This window comes from Sciurus carolinensis, chromosome 4 (assembly GCF_902686445.1).
Source record: "Sciurus carolinensis chromosome 4, mSciCar1.2, whole genome shotgun sequence".
In the NCBI taxonomy this organism is placed as follows: domain Eukaryota; kingdom Metazoa; phylum Chordata; class Mammalia; order Rodentia; family Sciuridae; genus Sciurus; species Sciurus carolinensis.
The window spans coordinates 45409341-45425243 of NC_062216.1; the positions used below are offsets into that span (position 1 = coordinate 45409341).

General features: G+C 34.2%; 1 protein-coding gene across 1 annotated transcript in view; it reads left to right on the plus strand.

Annotated features, from left to right (window-relative positions):
- Window positions 1–15903, plus strand: part of Sgcz (sarcoglycan zeta) — a 1063315-nt gene that overhangs the window by 168054 nt on the left and 879358 nt on the right. The gene's annotated exons all lie outside the window — the stretch shown is intronic.

The window sequence follows — 15903 nt, forward strand, 5'->3', positions numbered from 1 at the left end:
ATCTTAAAATAAAAATCAAAGTATCAAGCTTTGTCATGAGTATATTATCTACACAGATAAAAGATAAAACTTTTGGATTAGTTTATTAGAATGTTACCATGATACACCACAGAGGATAAATGAAAGCCTAAAAAAAAAAAAAAAAAAAAAAAAAAAAAAAAAACTCAGAAATGACAAGAGAGTGAAAAATAAGGTAGTCTCTTCTAGGTCATTAATACAAATAGTAAAGTTGCCATTAGTATTAATACAAAAATAGAAAAAGTAACTTGTGAAATAAAGATCCCATCAATCAAAAATACATTATTGCTCTTTGAGATCCTACCATGTGCTAAGTGCTATAAAGTGTGGAGTTTATAGAAACAGACATTGTGACCTCAAGGAGTCAACTGCTTACTCAGAATATTAAAGAAATAACTCCACAAATACCATCCCACATAGTAAGTAATGCCATAGAAATTATAGCAGTAAGTATAGCAGTAAGTAACCAGGAAACTTGGGTCAGGGGAAGAAAGCGTTAACATGGAATGAATGTTAAAAGCCACCTGGAGAATAAGGAAGGGTAAATACCAAAGTGATTGGTATAACCTTTGTGTGTGTAGGGAAAAGAGTAGAAAAATATGGAATGAAAAAGTAGTCAGAGCAAGTGACAAGATACAGAAGAATGGACAACATCTGAAGCAATTTCCATCTGCTTTGAGGATACATGGATGTGGAGGGCAAGAAATGAGACCAAGAGAAGAGGATCAGGGTCCAGATTTAGAAGACTGACATGATCACATTTGAGCCTAAGGCTTTAATGGTATTGTGTGAAATTAATACAGAAAAAAATGAAGCCTGGAGACATGGAGAGGGTAAAGGTAAAAGCAACTATAAATAAAAAGGGTAAAAAATAAGGATAGTGTAAGCAGAAACCCAAGTCAAGTGGATATAGTGATGAAAATAAGCATGAAAGAACCAAGGGGGCATGATTATGCAATACATGTGCAGGACAGGAGAAGTAAAACATTAAACTAAGTTTTCAGGTTGAATCACAGTGAAAATGATGGTGACATAGAGATACAGCATGCTAGGGACATAAAGTAGTAAGTGACAAATTCTGCTTCAGATATTTGTGGATTTGTGCTTTTGAAAAACATAATAGTTGTGTATGGTAAGTATGCAAATACATGAGTTTGGAGCTCAGAAGTGTATATGGATAGTTTCATAGTCACAAATTAAACCCCTTCATGCTCAAAACATTATAAAAAATAGGGATAGTAGGAACATACCTGAACATTGTAAAGGCTATTTATGCTAAGTCCATGACCAACATCATTCTTAATGGAGAAAAACTGAAACCATTCCCTTTAAAAACAGGAACAAGACAGGGATGTCCTCTTTCACCACTTATATTCAACATTGTCCTCGAAACTCTAGCCAGAGCAATTAGGCAGACTAAAGAAATTAAAGGGATACGAATAGGAAAAGAGGAACTTAAGCTGTCACTATTTGCTGATGACATGATTCTATATTTAGAGGATCCAAAAAACTCCTCTAGAAAACTTCTAGACTTCATCAATGAATTCAGCAAAATAGCAGGCTATAAAATCAACATGCATAAATCTAAAACATTTTTATATGCAAGCGACAAAACATCTGAAAGGGAAATGAGGAAAACAACTCCATTTGCAATAGTCTCAAAAAAAAAAAAAATACATGGGAATCAATCTAACCAAAGAGGTAAAAGATCTCTACAATGAAAATTACAAAACATTGAAGAAAGAAATTGAGGAAGACCTTAGAAGATGGAAAGATTTCCCATGTTCTTGAATAGGTAAAATTAATATTGTCAAAATGGCCATACTACCAAAAGTGCTATACAGATTCAATGCAATTCCAATTAAAATCCCAATGATGTACCTCACAGAAATAGAGCAAGCAATCATGAAATTCATCTGGAAGAATAAGAAACCCAGAATAGCTAAAGAAATCCTTAGCAGGAAGAATGAAATGGGGTATCGCAATACCAGAACTTCAACTGTACTACAAAGCAATAGTAACAAAAACAGCATGATATTGGCACGAAAATAGACAGGTAGATCAATGGTACAGAATAGAGGACACGGACACAAACCCTAATAAATACCATTTTCTCATACAAGACAAAGGTGCCAAAAATATGCAATGGAGAAAAGATAGCCTCTTCAACAAATGGTGTTGGGAAAACTGGAAATCCATATGCAGCAGAATGAAACTAAACCCCTATCTCTCACCCTGCACAAAAATCAACTCACAATGGATCAAGGACCTTGAAATCAGACCAGAGACCCTGCATCTTATAGAAGAAAAAGTAGGTTCAAATCTTCAACTTGTTGGCTTAGGATCAGACTTCCTCAACAGGACTCCCATAGCACAAGAAATAAAACAGGAATCAATAACTGGGACAGATTCAAACTAAATAGCTTTCTCTCAGCAAAGGAAAGTATCAGCAATGTGAAGAGAGAGCCTACAGAGTGGGAGAAAATCTTTGCCACTCATACTTCAAATAGAGCACTAATTTCCAGAATATATAAAGAACTCAAAAAACTCTACACAAAGAATACAAATAACCCAGTCAACAAATGGGCTAAGGACATGAACGGACACTTCACAGAAGAAAATTTACAAGCAATCAACAAACATATGAAAAAATGTTCAACATCTCTAGTAGTAAGAGAAATGCCAATCAAAACTACCCTAAGATTCCATCTCACCCCAATTAGAATGGCGATTATCAAGAATACAAGCAACAATAGGTGTTGGCGAGGATATGGGGAAAAAGGTACACTCATACATTGCTGGTGGGGCTGCAAATTAGTGCAGCCACTCTGGAAAGCAGTGTGGAGACTCCTTAGAAAACTTGGAATGGACCCACCATTTAACCCAGCTATCCCACTCCTTGGCCTATACCCAAAGGACTTAAAATCAGCATATTACAGAGATACAGCCACATCAATGTTCATAGCTGCTCAATTCACAATAGCCAGATTGTGGAACCAACCTAGATATCCTTCAATTGATGAATGGATAAAGAAACTGTGGTATATATATACAATGGAATATTATTCTGCCACACAGAATGATAAAATTATGGCATTTGCAGGCAAATGGATGAAATTGTAGAATATCATGCTAAGTGAGATAAGCCAATCTCAAAAAACCGAAGGACAAATGATCTCACTGATAAGCAGATGATGACACATAATGGGGGGTGGGAGGGGGGCAAGAATGGAGGAAGGAGGGACTGTATAGAGGGAAAAGAGGGGTGGGAGGGAAGGAAAAAATAACAGAATGAATCAAACATCATTACCCTATGTAAATGTATAATTACGCAAATGGTATGCTGTTACTCCATGTACAAACAGAAACAAGATGTATCCCATTTGTTTACAATAAAAATAAATTAAAAAAAAACAGGACCTCATACATCATCTTCTTAAAGCGCTTTATGGCATGGATCTTGTGAATTGTGGTGTGACCCTATTCTGTTATACACTTCCTCTAGAGCTAGGTTTTCTTAGAAGCCAACAAAGGAGGCCCCTAGTCTATACTCTTTTCTAAAATATAGGAATGGAACATTTTAGAGTGCATCAGGTAACTGATAAAAACACTTACTTTCTAGATTTCATGATGTTTGCTGTATTTACCATAAGACCCTGAGAGATGGTCTTATGTTTTGGTAAAATTTGCAGAAGACCTCTCAACTGCAATTGATTTTAGAGTACTCTTCTTGCTGATTTTCACTCAATCACAATTCTCCTATCAGGTAGCACAGAAGTGGCCATGAGAATATATTCTGGATGTGCCTGAAAGGAACTTGAGATAAGGATGTATTTAGATTTCCTCTGGATTTTGTGGAGTATATAAGTGTTCCTTGCAGTAGTGTCTGTGTGTGGTTAAGCTATTGCTAACTGCACTGATAAAACAAAAAACAAAACAAAACAAAACAAAATGAAATCTCACAGCAATAAAATAAAGAGAAGAATTTCTAGAGTGGGAAACCTTGGGAAACATTGGAATTTGAAAAACAAGTAGATAGAAGATAGATGAAGAAAACTTAAATTTAAGTCTTAATTGAAAACCTAGTTTACAATATGAAGACTGAAATAAAATACTAGAATAGTGGAAAATAACTTCAAGAAATAATTTTTTGTGCATGTGATGTATAGAGAAATACAAACCTTGGATCAAGGCAGCACTCAACTCAATGCCTTAGGCATTCAATGAAATACGAAAGATGAAGTGGTGAAAATTCTTCTCAGAATGTAGTAAGTTACGTTTTAAAAATACTAATAACTCAATTTCAAGTAGAAATATCCCATGACCTCACTTAAGTCTTGTTCTGGATGTCTTTCAGATTATTACAGCAATAACCAGTCATGCATCCTGGTTCACTGATCTTCTGTGTGTAAAAATAATTTAAATCTTCAGGAAAGTAATATCCAAAGTCATTTGAGAATAATGAAGACGGTACAGTTATGGGAAAAGTTGAAGTGAATTAAAGGGATCTGTGCTTTAAAAGAGATTTTTGAGAGATCATTGATGGTTATGAAGGAATAAATTGGGCTACTTTTCCAGTGTAACTTAAATTATTACCACATGATTTGTCAGTAGAGTTTTTGAATTATTTGATCAAGCTTCAATATTGTTGCTTTCTTTCTATTGTAATATTTTTTCCATGTAATAAATTATTATGTAGACCACCATTTTAAAAACTATGTAAAATTTCTTCCAATAGAAGAAGTGCAATACAAGCAAATAACCAATTGCATTTCTGAGTGAGGACTAGTGCTAGGAATTTTATATGCCTGTGTTCCTTGGCACATCATAATTTTGCTTGTGAGTGTATTATAGTAATTTTCATAGGACTTCATTTTTCTCCTAGAAAATTAAAAAAAAATGAAATTTATTAAAATAGTGGGGACTCATATATAGCACAATTGAAGTTCATTAATGTTGGGCCACAGAAAAGTTTATTTTTCATTTATTTTCTAAAGGATTTTCTAGGCAAATCCAAGACATGCTGAGATATGGGAAAGAGATTAAGTACCTTTAAGTCATCCTCAAGTACATTCAAAGTAGCATTTTATACACAATTGATATTCTTGTTTGCATGTTCCTTGAGTAATCCAACCCGACAGTACTTTGTTAGCTTAGGTGTACATGTTTAATACTCTAAAAAGAGTAAAAACTGAATATCTTTGAGCATATTTCACAGTTCTCTATCTTTACTAACTCAAACTGACCAAAACAATTCATTGTATGTAGTGATATTTTATTATGAGATGATCATTTTCAAAAATCATTTAAAAAATCTTTCTAGGTGATTCAACATACAGTATTTTTACAACACAAATGATGTTTTTTCCAATTTATTCGCTTGATACACTTCTTTTAATGAATACATACCTACTGGATGATCTCTATTTGTAGTATTTTTAAGTCTTAAGCCTCACTACTTTGCATAGAAATGTTGAAATGGGAGTAATGGGCCTCATTTTTCTAGAAACATTTTGGAATCTGAGAACTTGGTTGTGTCAATAGTTTGATTAGAAGCTTTAAGTACCAGTTTAAAAGTATATGAGGTTATTTTTACAGAAGAGAATTAATTTTTGTATTTTATGTACACAATTAAGTTTCAAATCATTTGGATAAGATGATCATTTTAATTTTTTACTGTTATAATAAGCAAACCTTCCCACTGAATATCATAAAATATTAATTTTAAAATTTATAAAATGGCATATGGAAAGTCAGACTACAGAGTGTTATGGATAGATTGTGACAGGAAATTCTATAAATTTCACTTTCTCAATTAGGGTTGAAGAACAGAGATAATGACTCTGGTACAACAGAATTTCCACGATCCATCTGAAGTTTTCACAACTAGTAAACTTTGGGGGGAAAAAATAGAAAACAACTGTTTAAAGCATTTAACAGAAAACAACTGTTTAAAGCATTTAACAGCCAAAGAAGCAGGCAAATACTGGGCAGGAGTCAACAAGAATGGCATTGAGCAAAATTTTTATTGTTATGGCTTTTAGCCTGAGTAACTTGTGGAAAAATATTTCTCCTTTGATGGCTTGAAGAAAACTAGAATGCCAAGCAAGCATTGGTCAGGCACAGTCACTAGAAATGGTTGGGAAATTACAGAAAGGAAAGATCCAGAATGTGAGAAAGAAGCCCATATTCTGTAAATAAACTCTATAAAAGTCCCTGACTGATCTCTGAACCTCGCATTTATGGTGGAACATTTAAGCAATCCAGATAAAGAAAAAGCTAAAAAGATTTTAACTTCTGCTATTGTTGAAGTGACACATTTTTTTTTTTTTCAGTTTGAATTTAGCTATATTAAGTACCTTCTAAAACAACAGCAAAAGTAATACAACTCTCTTCAGAGGAATATAAAAACCCAGAATTTCTACAACATATGGGTCACAAAGAGGATACAAGCCTGCTCTTTGTCCCCAAAGAAGACATTATCTCATCCCTCAAGATTGCTTGCTGCAGATGTAGCCCTGAGAATGGCCCCGGTAAAGAGCAGACAGGGGTTTGAATTGTTGGCACACCTGGTAAGAACTCTGTTTCGGGACTCTCTGAGTCATGAAAATTGCTTTCTCTCAACACCTATTGTTCTATTTTACTTTCATGTCTGAGGTAAGGAAGAAACAGTTCTTGATACAAAAGAGTGAAAAGACACTGGGAAGAACTGAGGACACTAGACAGGAGTTCTTGGGCTATATGAGAGGAGGGAAATCATCTTCACTATTCATAATATGCTAATTGGTTTACCAAGTCATACTTCCCCAATCTCAGGATTTGATAAATGACTCTATGTTCAGAGAACCAATGCAAAGAAACAAAAATTTAAGCCTATCATTAATGTAGGAATATTGTATTTCAAATATTTGAAACAACTAAGTGCGAACAATTTCTTACATTTTCATGACCTGAAAATATGGAACAAAGTGGTGATTATTTTCTCAATTTAGTTTACCTACAACTTTTCAGGTAATTTACAATAAATTCTCACATGAACATATCTTTATATGAAGAATATATTGCTTAATGATTGGCATAAATAATCTGGCAATTATCCTTTGAAAATTTATTCACTAAATATTATACTTATTTAGAAGAAACATCAGCTCCTTTGGCAGCTGTCAATTTAGCTTTATTTGTCCATTAGAGGTAAAATGCACTTAAGCATATTACTTACGAAACATTTTTAAGATAAAAACGTAATCATAACTAAAACTATACAAATGTTCATTCTTATTTTGTGTTTTAAACAAAATTTTGTACTGAACAAATGTAATTATACACAGTTTTCATGAACACTCTATTAGTATGCTTTTTAAACAGGAAATATAAAGTAGCATAGGAATGTCAATCTAGCCATTAGTCTTCCAGAACAGCAAGAAACTAGTATTTCAATAAAATAATTTCTTACATAAAACTTTTAAAAACATGATCCAAGGAGAACTTTAGCCAAGATAAATTGCAGTCGTAAAAATAAAATTTAATACTTCCTGTAATCTGTGATGAATTTTTGATATGAGATTTTCTTAAAAGAAGACATGGGATCTAAGAAATATAATCTCACATAAAAATGTTGACAGAATGTCCTAGCACCATTAAGAATTTGAACAGAGTAAGAAGGTGGAAATATCTTGAAGGAAGATCTCCACAGGAACATTCACTGGATTAATACATTATCTGATGAATTTGATTATTTAATCTTTAAGGATATTTAACAAGTGTGTTGAAATGTTAGTAAAGGTACCATTAGATATATGAATCATTAAAGTTTTTTTTTTTTTTTTTTTTAGTAATGGGTATCAAACCTAGGATCTGGTATATTCTCGGCAATTACTATACTGCTTCAGAAAAAAATTTCAGATTTGCAGTATGACTTATTGTACACAAAAATTCGTGTCACATCCTCTCTCTAAAGGGAGACATATAATCTTTGGTTTACATTGACTGACAGAATGTGGACACACACACACACACACACACACACATACACATTGAAACAGAAACATTAAGAATGTGGTTCATCTGGCTTAGTTTCTACTAATCTTACCTTCTGGGCAGCATGTTTTCCCCTGGGACTCTCTTTCAGTAGAGCACAGTATGAAAAAGATGCATAGAGGTGACTTGGAGCCATCCCATATTCAACATGACCTATAACTCCATCCCTTTATAAAGCAGAAAAACAAAACTGTAATATCTATTCTCAACAAATATTTGTTTTTAAATATTTCAAATATCTGCTTTAAACAGATATTTTTTCTTTAATTTTTTTTTCTTTTTTGGGAAACATTACCACTATCTCTCATTACCATTTTAACTTATTATACAGGTTTTTAATGGTATAGTCTCACTAAAATGTAATGGTATCACCTACTTTGACTTCTTAGCTAAATTCATTCACTGAGAATTGTGTATTATTTTCCTTATTTTCCTTTTGTTCTAACTCCAGTGAATTCTTGGCACTCTCTTGTTCATTTTCTTTCTTACATGTTTTAAAATTCATTTTGTGACACCAATATGCAAAAGCATGGGTGTCTTATGGCCAGAAGGTCTCCACCTAGAAATGCCTGATACAAACTAGGGTCTGAGATTCTTCAATGGATCAAATTAATGACTAAATTAACTTACATGATAAGGAAGATAAAGGATATAAATTTATATTTTAGAGCTCAAAGAACATCTGTAATCATGTATTTGAACATGACTAACTCTGAGTAAGAAAATGGAGGTCCAAGGAACACAGCTAATGGAAGAATTGGGACTAATTACTTAGCTGACATCTCATTTACATCTTAGTGTGCCACGTTGTGTCCTTTGTAAGTAAATGAGTTCCTTTTCTGTTCTTCATTTTTCTGCATGCGTAGGTCCATTATCCTTTTAATATTTCTCCTGTCCTATAGATGCTTCATAAACTTATAGGATTAATAATAAGTAACGAATAATGTATATTGATATGCTGTATGACTTTGGATTGCTTTAACTCTACCTTCTATGGGTGAATCTTTTATTACATCTGGTTAAATAATCTCAACATGTTCTCTCTCACTCAGAGTGATTGTGTTATGTGTGCTTCAAGGACAACATAATTTTAGGGTCATGATGCCTAATCAGAAGATTAAGTAGGAAATCTGAAAAAAAAAATTATTAGACTCTCTCACAGACCATTTTTATTTGGATCCTTCCTGCATATAATTGCTCAAGATAGGATATGATAATTCTTCAAGGAGGCTTGCTGGCTGCACGTGGGGTGAAGCCACCCTTTGAACATCTGCACTTCCCATATGTTCTTCCCCAGAAAGTGCTGGGCTCCAGCCTAGAGCTGATCAACCCACACAGTACTAATCAGGGCACAGAGATGCCAGAGCATGTGCACCCAATTAAGGGCACCGCAGCCCACACTGCCATCATGGCTGTTGGCAGTGTGACCTCACATTCTCAGAGTCTTGTACATGCAATCTGGTAGAGGTGAGAGCTCAGCTGTGTTGCACTGTTTATACATCCATCCTCTTCACCTTCAGCTTGCCTGTCAGAAACCTTGCCTGTCAGAATGCTGAGCAATAGCTTAGAGAGGTGAACTGGGTCCGTGATGACTAACAGGTGCAGTATTGCTGACTCTGGCACAATTGGGAACTTCTTAAGAAATGAATTTTACACAGTTCAAGTCACTAGGAACGTGAATTTAATGAAGCAACACGACATGAATATTGACATTTTTAGCTCACATTAAACCTGTGTATACACTAAGTTTTTCAAAATGTATTTTAACCAGCTGAGAATATAACGGAACATTTTATTATAGGAAAAACAAAATATTTAGATTAAGATACAATTGCAATGCAAAGAAATATAGCAATATTATACCTGAATATAGACACTATCATTTTTAATGTTTGTTTTTGTCACATACAGTAAGGCAAAGAACACAGAAAAAGAATATACCTTCATTCGTATATTCATCTATTTATTCATTAAATATTCAACTTATTGTTCATCTTACAATGGGCTCAGAATTAGCCCATTGGATAATGGATACCAAAATAAAAGTTCCTGCTTTCAAGTCGCAGAAAATACAATTATGGCGTATAATGAAAGATATACAATTATGTCTTCCAGTTAAAATTCATAAAAGAACTGAAAAATAATAGCATATTTTTCTCAGGTCTTCTCATGCTATACTGTGCAAGCGAAGAGAAGAATGGGAAACTATACCCACAACAGAAAGCTCCAAAGGATACGTCGATCCAAAGACCATGGAGAAAAAAGTCCTTGCGATTCCTGTAATAAAAAGCAAGATTTGTTCTGGGTTGGAAAGTAAGGCACTGGTAGGACTGTTTCACAGAAAAGGCAGTCTGGGCTAAGCCCTTCAGAAAGTAATTAAACTGTCTAGGGACAAAGATCTACTTAAGTGTGTTTTCTAAATAGGTTTAAAAATGAGCAGCAAGAGGGTGTCTTATCATTGCATATCTTTAAAAAATTATTTTTTAGTGTCAGTGGACCTTTATTTATTCATAGGTGGTGCTGAGAATTGAACCCAGTGCCTCATACATGCTAGGCACGTGCTCTCCCACTGAGCCACAACCCCCGCACAATCCCCGCCCCATTGCATATATTTTATTCAACACTACTATTAATATATTTCACTGAAGTTATATATTGAGCTATTGGAAAAATAAATATTGGGTGGATTTAGACATAAAAGGTCACAGGTTAGAGGGAGACAGGCCCTTTAGATTGGTGGAGTTGCAAGGACTTGGAGAAGTCTTTCCAAAGTATCAGGATGAATTTGTAGGGAGAAATATAACTCAAGGACGGTGATCAGTTCTGCTCACAGGCTTTATTGAGCATCACGAGGATATGATTGAGTTTGGAGAGCTGAGCAAGCACTGCTTCTCAAGGTCTCCCTGATGACCCTTGTTGGTTGGCAGTAGCAGCCAGCAGCTCTTGACTAGTAGAAGTGTATGAGATCCAAGGGACCTTGGACAAAGGTTTTCCTGGGCCCTTACCCTCTCAGTTCCACCAGGTCCATGCCACTGTCTAGAAATTGTTCATACTCCTAATGTAAGAAATTATGCCCTGTTCTTGGACCTAGCTTCTTCTGAAATTCGTGCACAGTCATATCTTTTCCTGGTTGATTTCCTGGTATTTTCCAGTTTTGTACATCCAGACACATGTTTGGTGAAGACCTACACAAATATGAAAAACTAACAAAAACAATAACTATAAATGTTAATCAGGATAATAAGAACTAACTTTTCTTGAGACTTTATATGAACCAGGTATCATTTTCATAGCATAATACCTGTATGAAGTATGGACAGTCCCTGAATTACCATGGTTCAACCTAACTATTTTTTGACTTTGCAATAATACATAAGTGGTATGTACACATTCAGCAAAAATTATACTTCTGAATTTTGATATTTCCTCTGTCTAGTGATAGATGGTGTGATTCTCTTTCATGATTCTGGGAAGTAGCAATGAGCTGCATTTCCAGTCAGCCATGTGATTGGGAGGATAAACCACCAATACTGTACAGTGTATTGTGTTGTCAAATTTCCGTTTTCAGAAGGTTCATTTAATACACCGTTTTTAGGTGTATTAAATGCATTTTTTATTTTTGATAGTTTCAATTCACAATGGGTTTATAAGATCATAACCCCATCATAAGTTAAGTAGCCTCTGTATACATTACTAGAATATTCAAGATTGTAGAAACTGGAGTGCAGAGAGGCCAGGAACTCACCCAAGTTTGCACACAAACCTGACTGGGCCTAGGAGGAACATGATTTAGAAGAGTGGAAGCCATGTTATGAAGAACACTAAATTTTTGGCAATAAGGACTAGACTATATTCTCTATATATTGGAGACTATTTATGAGTTAGAGAAGTCACAGGGTCATATACAAATTAGGATTGCAAGTTTTGTAAAATTGGGTCTTAGAGAAGTTAAATGATTTTGCAGAAGTTCTACACCTATCAAATAACAGGACAAACATAACTGAATGTGAATATAAGGCCTGATAACTTGTGGCCTTTTTCCACTCAAGACATGGGCTATTGGTATCAACTAAGCAGGTCAGTCACCTCATGGATGGGGAAAGCTGATGTCTCCTACTGAAGCACTCCATGGATTACAGGTATTAGCAATTCTCGATACCTGTGTGATGTGGAGATGACAGTTTCTCTGGCACTGGCACATATGCTATTGGTAGCCTCCAAGTTGCATTCTGCCTGAGAAGTGGAGCCGGTGGATATTTAGAAGAAAAGTTAAGGACCACAGGGGTAAGGTTGTACTGAGCTGATCTTACCCATAAGAATTAAAGGAAACAGGAGAAACAACAACTTAGATGACAGTTTTCGAAAATATTTTCATTAATGTTTAGAGGATTTTAGAAATAAACAATTATCATCACTTGTTATTTACCTAGAATTTTTCATATGAACAAAATCTAAACATCACCCTTGTACATAGCTAACTATAAATATCTGGAGAATGTTGCTGAGTTTTTGTCAAGATACTAGATTCTGAAGCTTTGCTAACTCTTAGTTTCATCATAGCGTATCTACTTTGCAAAGACCATATGTGGCATGTTAATTTCACACTTTAGATGTGAAATTTGTTTCTTGCTTTCAATTTGTCAAGGGAGATAAGGCATTCATGGTTTAGGAATGGGAATTTTTGGGTCTGCATGTCAGAATTTTGATATTCATATAGAAGCATGACATGCCAGTTTATGTTCAACCTGTAATAAGCATATGTAAAAATGGTAGGGAATGCTTTCTTCAGAATTCATGCTCAGAAATATCCAAACTGAATGAAGGTAAACATCAATGAACAGAGAAAACTCTGCGATAGTAAAACTTCTCTTAGAAAATGAGTTCTAAGAGAACTTTTTTTTTCTTTCTCTTAGAAAGAAAAGTAATGACAAGACCAAACTCACCCCAACTTTCTTTTCAATAGTTAGTAAAACTCCTGTAACTCAGAATGCTATTAAATCATTTCTCCCTCAATTACTCTTATTGTCCTGCTTCTAGATTTTTTGTGATTTTTTTTTTTAGTGTATTTTAGTTGCACATAATTGTGGGGTTCATTTTCACATATTCATAAATGCATATAACGTGTTCTGCTCCATTTCAATCCCCAATACTATTCCTTTCATTCCCTGCCTCTTCCCACTAGTACTGTTTCTCTATGCTGTTGGTCTTCCTTCTATTAATTTATTTTCAATAGATGCATAATAGTTATACATAAAAGTGAAACTCATTGTGATATATTCATACATGCGCATGGTGCAGTTGATCAATTTCTTTCCACAATTCCTCACCTTTCCCATCCTTGTTCCCTCCTCCTTGATTCTCTTATGCTATTCCACAGTTCCCCCTTTGGCTTTTATGAGGTCCCCTTTAAAAAAAAGAAACCCCTTCTTTCTAGCTTGTGTATATTAGAGGAAACATTCGATGCTTGACTTTCTGAGTCTGGCTTGTTTTACTTAGCACTATGTTCTCCAGTTTTATTCATTTACAGGAAGATGACATAACTTTATTTTTTTAGCTGAATAAAACTCCACTGTGTATATATATGCCACATTTTCTTTATCCATTCATCTACTGAGGAATACCTAGGCTGATTTAATTGCTTGGCTATTTTTAATTGTTCTACTATAAACATCAGTTTGCATGTATAGTATGCTGATTTTAGTTCTTTTGGATAAATACCAAGGAAAATAAACCAGGGTCATATGATGTTTCCATTCCTAGTCTTTTGAAAAATCTCCATATTGCTTTCTAAAATGGTCGCACTAATTTGCAGTATCAACAATGCATGGATACATGTTTTCTCCCACAATCTTACTAGCATTTATTGTTATTTATGTTCTTGATGATTGCCATTCTAACTGGAGTGAGATGATTTCTCAGTGTAGTTATGATTGCAAAGAATGTTGAACATTTTTTCATATACATTTTGCCCATTTATATTTCTTTCTTTGAAAAATGTCAGTTTAATTTATTTTTCCATTTATTGATTGCAATTTTTTGAGGTTAAGTTTGAGTTCTTTATTTATTCTGGATATTAATCTCCTGTTGGAAAGTAGGTGGCAAAGATTTTCTCCCAATATATAGGCTCTCTTCATGTTTTTTATTGTTTTGTTTTGTTTGTTTTTGCTGAGCAGAAGCTTTTAAATTTGAAGTCATCCCACTTATTGTTTCTTGGTTTTATCTTGAGTTTTAGAAGTTTTATTAAGTAAGTCAGTGCCTGTGCAATATATTGAAATGTTGACCCTATGTTTTCTTCTAGCAGTTACAGTGTTTCTGGTCTAAGTTTTACATCTTTGATTCACTTTGATTTGATTTTTGCATGGGTTGAGAGATAGGGATCTAGTTTCATTCTTCTACCTGTGGATATCCAGTTTTTGCAGCACGATTTGTTAAAAAGCTCTCTTTCCTCTGACCTATGTTTTGACACCTTTGTCAAGGATCATATGGCTGTAACAAGGTAGATTGATCTCTGTGTCTTCTATTCTTTTTCATTGTACTTTATGTCTGTTTTTGTGCACTGAAAAACCTAGAAACATAAGGAACTTACCTCAACATTATAAATGCCAAATATTACAAAACCAAAGTAAACATCATAGTGAATGGAGAAAAAGTGAAGGCAAAAAAAAAAAAAAAAAAATCAGGAAAAAGAAGAGGATGTGTACTTTCACAATTCCTATTTAACAATTCCTGAAACTCTAGTCAGAGCAATTAGGCAAGAGAAAGAAATCAAAATGATACAAATAGGAAAATAATCCAAATTATCTCTGTTCACTGATGACATGATCATATTCTTAGAACACACACACACACACACAAACACACACAAATAAACTCCCCTGGAAGAAATCTAGAACTGATAAAAAAACTTAGCAAAGTAGTAGGATAAAAGATCAACATATAAAAATCCATAGCTTTCCTATACTCCAATAATAAAGTTGCTGAGAAAGAGATTAGAAAAACAACTTCATTTACTGTAACCTCAACAAACAAACAAACCAACAACTTTGGAAATAAATCGAACCAAGGAGATTAAAGACCTCTATGATGAAAATTTTACAGACCACTGAAGAAGTTATTTGAAGAATAACCCAGGAGATGCAAAGAAATTCATGTTGTGGAGAAGCAGAATTAATATTATCAAAATGGCCATATTCTCAAACGCAATCAACAGATTCAGTTCAATTTCCATTAAAATACCAATGACATTCTTCACAGAACAAGAAAAAAGCAGTCCTAAAATTCAGATTGAAGAATAAAAGAACCAGAATAGTCAAAGAAATACTGCACAAGAAGTGTGATGCTGGAGGAGTCATAATACTTGATCTCAAACTATACTACAGAGCTGTAGTAACAAAAGAGCATGATATTAGTGTTAAAACAGTCATGAAGGCCAATGTGACCAAGAATTGATGGGAAGTAAGATCCTTTTCAAATTATATGCTCAGTGTTAGGTTTGCAGTTTAGTATAAGAGATGATATAGACCAGATATTTGTAGTATGTAACCAAGTACTCAGGTGAAATTAACCATAGAGGATGAGAGGAAACTTAGTTGGAGAGAAGAGAATAGAAATTCTTTATCAAAGAAAAGATACATGAGTACTGTGTCAGAAAAAAATAATAGCAAACTATGAACATTTTTAATTATGAGGGAAGCAGAAGGAAAGTTTAAGTGGTTTTATATGAAAATTGTCATGAACATGTCTTGATCATGAGGCTTGAATGGGCTGGAATACAGGAGCTTACCACATAGAAAGGGTTGACACTTGTGATTTTGTGAACTAGGCACAATCACAAGAAAAACTCAGAAG